Raw genomic sequence first — 10,056 nt, 5'->3', positions numbered from 1 at the left:
ATTGAGTAAATTGTTAACAGCAAAAGTGCAATAAAACTTTGATTAATTAAAAAAAAGAAAAAAACATATTATTGGAAACATATGTACTAGGTTTCAAGTTTATTGGACCTGACCTTCAACAAAAACTACCTTGACCAAAACATTTAACCTGAAGCGAGAAAACGGACGAAGGAGCAGACGCATAGACCGGAAAACTAGTGCCCATTTACTATCGTAGGTGGGGCATAAAAAAATTAATCATGATTTTCTGCCAATATGCACATTTACATAGCATGTCCTAACTATCTAAAAAATTCATGAAACTCTGTTGTGGTCTTTAGACAGATTTTATGACAAACTGTTGTAGGAGTATATAGGAAATCAATGAATTGATAATTTCATAATTTCCTCATTATCTACAAAGATTTATAAAACTCTGTTATGTGGTTTCAGAGGAGTTGCAAAACGAGAACAGGACTGACAGACCGATGGATCAAAAACATTGTACCATAAAGAACTTTGTTTGGTTTGGTATAATAAAGGGTCTGCTAAATAATGTAAGGCTGAGATAAATTAGTCATTTGGTCACACCAGTTTTTTGGCGAGGTTCGTTTTGTTCAGTCTGTGATGTTCTTTGTTGTGTTTTGCATTCTGTTGTTTGTTTTTTAATCTTTCTCTTTTTTTTGCCGTGGTTTTGTCAGTTTATTATTGACTTATGTGTTTGAATAAGCCTTTAGTATCTTTCGCCTCTCTCTTCGGTCAATTTGATTATGTGGGACATACAGATTTAGACCCAAACTTGTCTCTGATTGTTTCGTGATTATTGCAGATGTAAATCATACTATAAAATTCAGTATGGAAATGGGGAATGTGTCAAGGAGACAACAACCCGACCATAGAGCAGACAACAGCCGAAGGCCACCGATAGATCTTCAATGTAGCGAGAAACTCCCGCACACGGAGGTGTCCGTCAGCTGGCCCCTAAACAAATATGTATACTAGTTCAGTGATAATGGACGTCATACTAAGCTCCGAATTATACACAAGAAACTAAAATTATATATCATACAAGACTAACAAAGGTCAGAGGCTCCTAACTTGGGACAGGCGCAAAATTGCGGCGGGATTAAACATGTTTTTTGAGATCTCAACCCTCCCCTATACCTGTAGCCAATGTAGAATAAACAAACGCGAAACAATACGCACAGTAAAACTCAGTTTAAGAGAAGTCCGAGTCCGATGTCAGAATATGAAACAAAAGAAAATAAACAAAATGACAATAATACATAAATAACAACAGACTACTAGCAGTTATTGACATGCCAGAACCAGACCTTAATTAAACTGATTGAAAGATTATGTCTTCATCATATGAATATCAGGCACAATCCCTCCTGTTAGGGGTTTAGTATTATACCGTCATGAAATATACAACCCTCTTATTTACAATATCATTTGATCAAAACCTATTTACAAGGGTCTATTTGATATGATTTTTCTCATTGTTGAAGGCTGTATGGTTGCATATAACTGCTTACATCCACTTTATTTGAACTTGAGTGGATACATGTAGGCGTCTCATTGGCAATTATACCACATCTCCGTATTTTTACAGTATTGTATCAGTACTGTTACCTAATAACAGGACAAAACAAGACAGTAATTTGACAAAACTAAAGACATACATACTTGATTTTACTTCTCTAAAGATATAAACAAAATTTTCATAGTTCGTATCTGAACCTGTACACAGCCATGGGAATTTTAAGGGACTATATTTCAGTGTGCATATATTTAGTAGCTAATCTGGCTACTTCCTGTTTATCAGACCGGTACCTTAGAAAAGAATTGTGACAATATATCCAATCTTTTCAAAAACCAAAGACTAACGTCACTAGGAGCAGCAGTTAGTTGTCATAGATACTCTAGATAGAAAGATAATCTGCCACTTTTATAAAAGGGACTACACATAGTTTTTGAAAGGGTATAATCGGTTTGTGCCGAAATTACTTTCTTTAGTCCAGAAACTCATTTGTGCTAAATGGTAATCTCCACCCACATTTAGGACTGGCAGTTATTTGTAGTTTTTATCAACAGCTTGCACTTTTTCTAAATTATATTTGCTTCTTGTAAGACTGACCAAAACTGTTTTTTTACCATTGTGGTTTGATTAATGTAGTGTATATCAAACAGCTGTTGGAAATATTTTGGACAACCCTCTTATTTACAATATCATTTGATCAACACCTAGTGGTCTTTGGTGGTCTCGCATAACATTAATAAGGTCTTTTTTAAAAGGCAACTTGAAATTATTGGTCCCATATTTATGTGCTATAGCAAATGTATGGGCTGCTGATCTGCATATATGATAGCAATATATTCTTATGTTTTCAATGACCCCTTATTTCTTCACTCCACTTTATAAGATAGAAATAAATGTTATTCCATATTTTATTGTTTTTTTCAAATGTATCATAATTTAGACATAAAGACAAAACTAAGCACAGTGAAAAAAGTCTACTCTGTCCTGTAAAGTTTGAGATGTTTTTGTTGTTCAATCTTTGTCACTTGTATGGAAACACTAAATCTTGATAACCTACAATAGAAATATTATCACTTTTATTTCAATTCAATTGTTGCAGTTATCCTGCATGTAATAGAGAAAATGATAAATTAGACCAGATCTCCACATTAATAATATTAAAACTAGAGGCTTCAATGAGCCTGTGTCACTCACATGATACTTTTATTTACAATTGATGCATGATACAGAAATTGTCCATACCAACCGTCAGTGTTTACCATACAATACAGTACTTCTATACACTGTCTGTATACAGTATTTGTCGGATTTTGTCCATACCTATCGTCGATGTTTGACATAAAATACAATACTCCTATATACCGTATATCAACAGTATTTGTCTATACCTACCGTCGGTGGTTAACATACAATACAGTCCTCCTATATACCGTCTATCAACAGTATTTGTCTATACCTACCGTCGGTGGTTAACATACGATATAGTACTCCTTTGCACCGTCCATCAACAGTATTTGTCTATACCTACCGTCGGTGGTTAACATGCAATAAAGTGCTCCTATATACCGTCTATCACCAGTATTTGTCTATACCTACCGTCGGTGGTTAACATACAATATAGTGCTCCTATATACCGTCTATCAACAGTATTTGTCTATACCTACCGTCGGTAGTTAACATACAATATAGTGCTCCTATATACCGTGCATCAACAGTATTTGTCTATACCTACTGTCGGTAGTTAACATACAATATAGTGCTCCTATATACCATCTATCAACAGTATATGTCTATACCTACCGTCGGTGTTTAACATACAATATAGTGCTCCCATATACAGTATATCAACAGTATTTGTCTATACCTACCGTCGGTAGTTAACATACAATATAGTGCTCCTATATACCGTGTATCAACAGTATGTGTCTATACCTACTGTCGGTAGTTAACATACAATATAGTGCTCCTATATACCATCTATGAACAGTATTTGTCTATACCTACCGTCGGTGGTTAACATACAATATAGTGCTCCTATATACCGTCTATCAACAGTATTTGTCTATATCTACTGTCGGTAGTTAACATACAATATAGTGCTCCTATATACCGTGTATCAACAGTATTTGTCTATACCTACTGTCGGTAGTTAACATACAATATAGTGCTCCTATATACTGTCTATCAACAGTATTTGTCTATACCTACCGTCGGTAGTTAACATACAATTTAGTGCTCCTATATACCATCTATCAACAGTATTTGTCTATACCTACCGTCGGTTGTTAACATACAATATAGTGCTCCTATATACCGTCTATCAACAGTATTTGTCTATACCTACTGTCGGTAGTTAACATACAATATAGTGCTCCTATATACGACTATCAACAGTATTTGTCTATACCTACCGTCGGTAGTTAACATACAATATAGTGCTCCTATATACCGTCTATCAACAGTATTTGTCTATACCTACCGTCGGTGGTTAACATACAATATAGTGCACCTATATACCGTCTATCAACAGAATTTGTCTATACCTACCGTCGGTGGTTAACATACAATATAGTGCTCCCATAAACCGTCTATCAACAGTATTTGTCTATACCTACTGTCGGTAGTTAACATACAATATAGTGCTCCTATATACCATCTATCAACAGTATATGTCTATACCTACCGTCGGTGGTTAACATACAATATAATGCTCCTATATACCGTCTATCAACAATATTTGTCTATACCTACTGTCGGTGATTAACATACAATATAGTGCTTCTATATACCGTCTATCAACAGTATTTGTCTATACCTACCGTCGGTGGTTACCATACAATATAGTGCTCCTACAATGTATATACCGTCTATCAACAGTATTTGTCTATACCTACCGTCGGTGGTTAACATACAACATAGTGCTCCCATATACCGTCTATCAACAGTATTTGTCTATACCTACTGTCGGTAGTTAACATACAATATAGTGCTCCTAAATACCGTCTATCAACAGTATTTGTCTATACCTACCGTCGGTAGTTAACATACAATGTAGTGCTCCTATATACCGTCTATCAACAGTATTTGTTTATACCTACTTTCGGTGGTTAACATACAATATAGTGCTTCTATATACCGTCTATCAACAGTATTTGTCTATACCTGCCGTCGGTGGTTGCTCCTATATACCGTTTATCAACAGTATTTGTCTATACCTACCGTCGCTGGTTTACATACAATATAGTGCTCCTATATACCGTCTATCAACAGTATCTGTCTATTCCTACTGTCGGTAGTTGCTCCTATATACCGTCTATCACCAGTATTTGTCTATACCTACCGTCGGTGGTTAACATAAGATATAGTGCTCCTATATACCGTCTATCAACAGTATTTGGCTATACCTACCGTCAGTGGTTAACATACAATATAGTGCTCCTATATACCATCTATCAACAGTATATGTCTATACCTACCGTCGGTGGTTAACATACAATATAATGCTCCTATATACCGTCTATCAACAGTATTTGTCTATACCTACTGTCGGTAGTGGCTCCTATATACCGTTTATAACCAGTATTTGTCTATACCTACCGTCGGTGGTTAACATAAGATATAGTGCTCCTATATACCGTCTATCAACAGTATTTGGCTATACCTACCGTCAGTGGTTAACATACAATATAGTGCTCCTATATACCGTCTATCAACAATATTTGTCTATACCTACTGTCGGTGATTAACATACAATATAGTGCTTCTATATACCGTCTATCAACAGTATTTGTCTATACCTACCGTCGGTGGTTAACATACAATATAGTGCTCCTACAATGTATATACCGTCTATCAACAGTATTTGTCTATACCTACCGTCGGTGGTTAACATACAACATAGTGCTCCCATATACCGTCTATCAACAGTATTTGTCTATACCTACTGTCGGTAGTTAACATACAATATAGTGCTCCTAAATACCGTCTATCAACAGTATTTGTCTATACCTACCGTCGGTAGTTAACATACAATGTAGTGCTCCTATATACCGTCTATCAACAGTATTTGTCTATACCTACTTTCGGTGGTTAACATACAATATAGTGCTTCTATATACCGTCTATCAACAGTATTTGTCTATACCTGCCGTCGGTGGTTGCTCCTATATACCGTTTATCAACAGTATTTGTCTATACCTACCGTCGCTGGTTGACATACAATATAGTGCTCCTATATACCGTCTATCAACAGTATCTGTCTATTCCTACTGTCGGTAGTTGCTCCTATATACCGTCTATCACCAGTATTTGTCTATACCTACCGTCGGTGGTTAACATAAGATATAGTGCTCCTATATACCGTCTATCAACAGTATTTGGCTATACCTACCGTCAGTGGTTAACATACAATATAGTGCTCCTATATACCATCTATCAACAGTATATGTCTATACCTACCGTCGGTGGTTAACATACAATATAATGCTCCTATATACCGTCTATCAACAGTATTTGTCTATACCTACTGTCGGTAGTGGCTCCTATATACCGTTTATAACCAGTATTTGTCTATACCTACCGTCGGTGGTTAACATAAGATATAGTGCTCCTATATACCGTCTATCAACAGTATTTGGCTATACCTACCGTCAGTGGTTAACATACAATATAGTGCTCCTATATACCGTCTATCACCAGTATTTGTCTATACCTACCGTCGGTGGTTAACATACAATATAGTGCTCCCATATACCGTCTATCAACAGTATTTGTCTATACTTACTGTCGGTAGTTAACATACAATATAGTGCTCCTCTATACCATCTATCAACAGTATATGTCTATACCTACCGTCGTTGGTTAACATACAATATAATGCTCCCATATACCGTCCATAAACAGTATTTGTCTATACCTACTGTCGGTAGTTAACATACAATATAGTGCTTCTATATACCGTCTATCAACAGTATTTGTCTATACCTACCGTCGGTGGTTAACATACAATATAGTGCTCCTATGTACTGTCTATCAACAGTATTTGTCTATACCTACCGTCGGTGGTTAACATACAATATAGTGCTCCCATATACCGTCTATCAACAGTATTTGTCTATACCTAGTGTCGGTAGTTAACATACAATATAGTGCTCCTATATACCGTCTATCAACAGTATTTGTCTATACCTACCGTCGGTAGTTAAAATACAATATAGTGCTCCTATATACCGTCTATCAACAGTATTTGTCTATACCTACCGTCGGTGGTTAACATACAATTTAGTGCTCCTATATACCGTCTATCACCAGTATTTGTCTATACCTACCGTCGGTGGTTAACATGGAATATAGTGCTCCTATATACCTACCGTCTATCAACAGTATTTGTTTATACCTCCTGGCGGAGGTTAACATAGAATATAGTGCTCCTATATACCAAGAGGGATAACGGATCTGCATCTAGAATTTATCATGCTGCCCTTTTTTTTTATTTTTAAAATTCTTGTTATCCCTCAATTTTTACATTCATCCCAAATAATACAACAGTAGTCAATTAGGGGCAGAACACCCATTGTATTATGTTTTCTTGCAGTTATATAAAAAAAAATGTATTTAAGAAAGATGGTATATTCTGGATGATATATTAGCACAACCTTGGTCAATTTGATTTCTCCAGTTACTTAGTGGGCTGTCAATTTTGAAACTAATATTTTTTCACATGAAGAATTTTGTAATACTTTAATTTATTATCAAGTTTGGTTGAAAAGTCTGAATAGTTTCTGCTTTGTTCCAGTAATCAAACATTTTGTTTCATTTGCATCTATGAACATGTTATTCATTTTACACCACTCTTCAACCCTGTATAAATCTTCTTGAACATCATCATTTATATTTTCTAGATGTTTCCCCCTGATTTATGAATAGTGGTGTCATCAGCATATACAACGATATAGGTCTGTTTCACAATTTTTAATGCATAAGGGAAGGTCATTTATAAATAGCACAAACAATAGAGGACAAGGTATAGAACATTGGGGAACACCAAATTTTACATGTTGTTGTTCAGAGTTAACATTACAAATGTATACCTTTTGTTATTCAGGTACGACTTAAAAAAAACTAACAGTAGTCTCACTAAATCCATACATGTCGAGCTTTAAACAAAGAAAGTCATATTCTACCAAATCAAAAGCTTTTTTTTAAATCTTAATAAAATTGCTAGGTTTAAATTACCATCTTTCATTTCTTGCAACCATGTGTCAATGATATTAAATAAATGTCAAGCTCAATCCAGTATATATTCCAAGCTATGGACAAATGATAATGCTATTAAAAATACCAAATCATAACCAGTGCTTTTCTCTTTTTCTATTTACAGTATATGACTAGGTAATAATGATTACTTTTTTCAACTATTTTCATACTTTTTTGTTTCCTCTGCTTTTGTATCAAGGGCATAATTGTTTATGGCAAACTAAGCATCTGCATAATCAAACTATTCCTAACTATACTCTACCTCAAATTCTGGAAACTGCAAAATTTTTGTCATAGCAGTCTTATGGTAGCTGAACTATTTCTATTTTTTGTAAATCTGGATTAATAAGTCTTTTGTCACATTCTGGGGCTATAGAAAAAAAACATTACAGAATTATCAAAATTATGTGTGTATAATGTTTGTGTACAGTCATTCAACTAAAAAAGGACAAAAATTATTTTTTTGTGTATAAATAAATAATTGTGATTTTAATGTCTTAATATTATAAAAAAACCTTCAAAAGATTAAATTTAAATTATAATCTAAACATGAAAGAGCACATATAAATCAACCTTTTACTCAGATTTATATCTAAAACCAGTTATAACTAATATCTTTGACTTCACAAATATCATCATCTAATTTTACAAATCAGTATTTATTTGGTGGCACTTCCTGCACACTAAGTATGTTATGCCTTAGGTTTAATTTTGATGCAATCACATTTCAGAAGGTACATGTCTTGAACTGTTTTAATGAATAAATTACAGTTTTAAACTCAGTTTAGGCTGACCTGAGGTCAATAGTCTTAAACAATGTTTATCATTTATCAGTTTTACTGTAATATATTGATATTGTGACATTTATGGGAAAGAGCATATGAGTTAGTCATATTGGTCAATACAATGGAAAGTTTATATCTGAGACTACTATAACACTATGTGTTATACTAGTAGTCTCAGTTTATAACTATGTTAATGTCAATTATATACATGACATAATGATTAAATCATTTAAAAAACTATTCCAAAGATTTCTCTCAAATCATGTTTACATTTTTTTAGAGAAGAGTCTGTCTGAAATATATTCAGGGGTAGTCCAAATAGTTATGACTTCTTAAAAAGCTATATTATGGGGAAAAAGGGGGGGGGGTCTATTATGTTTTTTTTTCATACAGGAGGAAGACGTCAAAGCAAAAAAAAAACCCAACAAAACAAAATAAAATAATAGCCTGTCAAGACGTCCTTATATCATAAAAATTTAGTCTAATTTTGGGATAATACATTTAACTTCCTTTGATGTCGGGGAGGGGATAAGTTTTGACGATTAATTATTCTTGAAACTAACAATAATTATTTCTTATTGTTACTTTGTTAAGCGAGCGAGATGTGTGGTTCTCGAGTTATTTAAAAAAAAAGGGGGGGGGGTGTTACTATATAAAATTTACCCAGTTTGGAGACAATAAATATTTAAAATCTAACCATAAACTCCAATGTTCCTGCTTTTTTTAGCAGAACAAACACGATGGCATGCTCGTCTCTGTTGTAATCAATAATTAACTCATTTCTTCTTCCAGGTTATTTCTTAATCAATTATGATTATCAGCTGTCTATCTATTTACCATGTTTATGTTAAACTGGTCCGTAATTCCCTCGTAGTGTATCGATAACTGAACACAACAAGGATCCAGTTTATTAAACGTATATAATATACAATGTTCCTGAGTCAGTAACCGTAACTATCACCGTGCTTTGTGCGCATGCGCAAGAAACACCAACAACAAGGATAAAACAGTGTATACAGTTCCGTAATTTCGTATATTTTTCTTATCTTCATACTAAAGAGCTCCAAAAGTAGGCGTGCTTAGGTGCACTGGGCGGGTCTAAAAACCGACTCTCGGTGGTTAACGTCTCTCGATGGTTAACTTTAAGTGCCTACCAAAATATTACTTCCAGGATATTCCAACACTGACTTTCACCTGGACCTTTATGATAGTAAACTTTTTGATATATGATGTTTGACACTTGGGATAATTAATTGTGTTGAAGCATAACTGATGTCTGTGGAATCCAAACTATGTCAAACTAAGTATAAATGTACATTGGAAGAAACGGACAAAATGAGGGTAAATAATTTTATGGTAGAAGATGGACACCCCAAATGGTTATAGAGGACCAACAATTTTCAAATTATAGACATTAAACGTGCGTTGGAATTTAATTCTTACTTAGTGAATAAAAAGGTGGCCAAGAGAAGTACTTTAAAATTAAACAGCAAA

At 34.3% G+C, this 10,056-nt stretch overlaps 1 long non-coding RNA gene across 1 annotated transcript; it reads right to left on the bottom strand.

Moving 5' to 3' along the window:
* Positions 1-2,441: 2,441 nt before the first annotated feature.
* On the bottom strand, positions 2,442-9,391 carry LOC139485698 (uncharacterized). The gene is made up of 3 exons (XR_011655367.1): positions 9,260-9,391; positions 8,040-8,147; positions 2,442-2,575 (listed from the first exon to the last, which is right to left on the bottom strand). It is a non-coding gene; the product is annotated as an uncharacterized lncRNA (long non-coding RNA).
* Positions 9,392-10,056: the final 665 nt, after the last annotated feature.

This window comes from Mytilus edulis, chromosome 8 (genome assembly GCF_963676685.1).
Source record: "Mytilus edulis chromosome 8, xbMytEdul2.2, whole genome shotgun sequence".
NCBI classification, from domain to species: domain Eukaryota; kingdom Metazoa; phylum Mollusca; class Bivalvia; order Mytilida; family Mytilidae; genus Mytilus; species Mytilus edulis.
The sequence above is the reverse complement of the archived record's forward strand: the minus strand, read 5'-3'. Positions and strand labels throughout refer to the sequence as shown.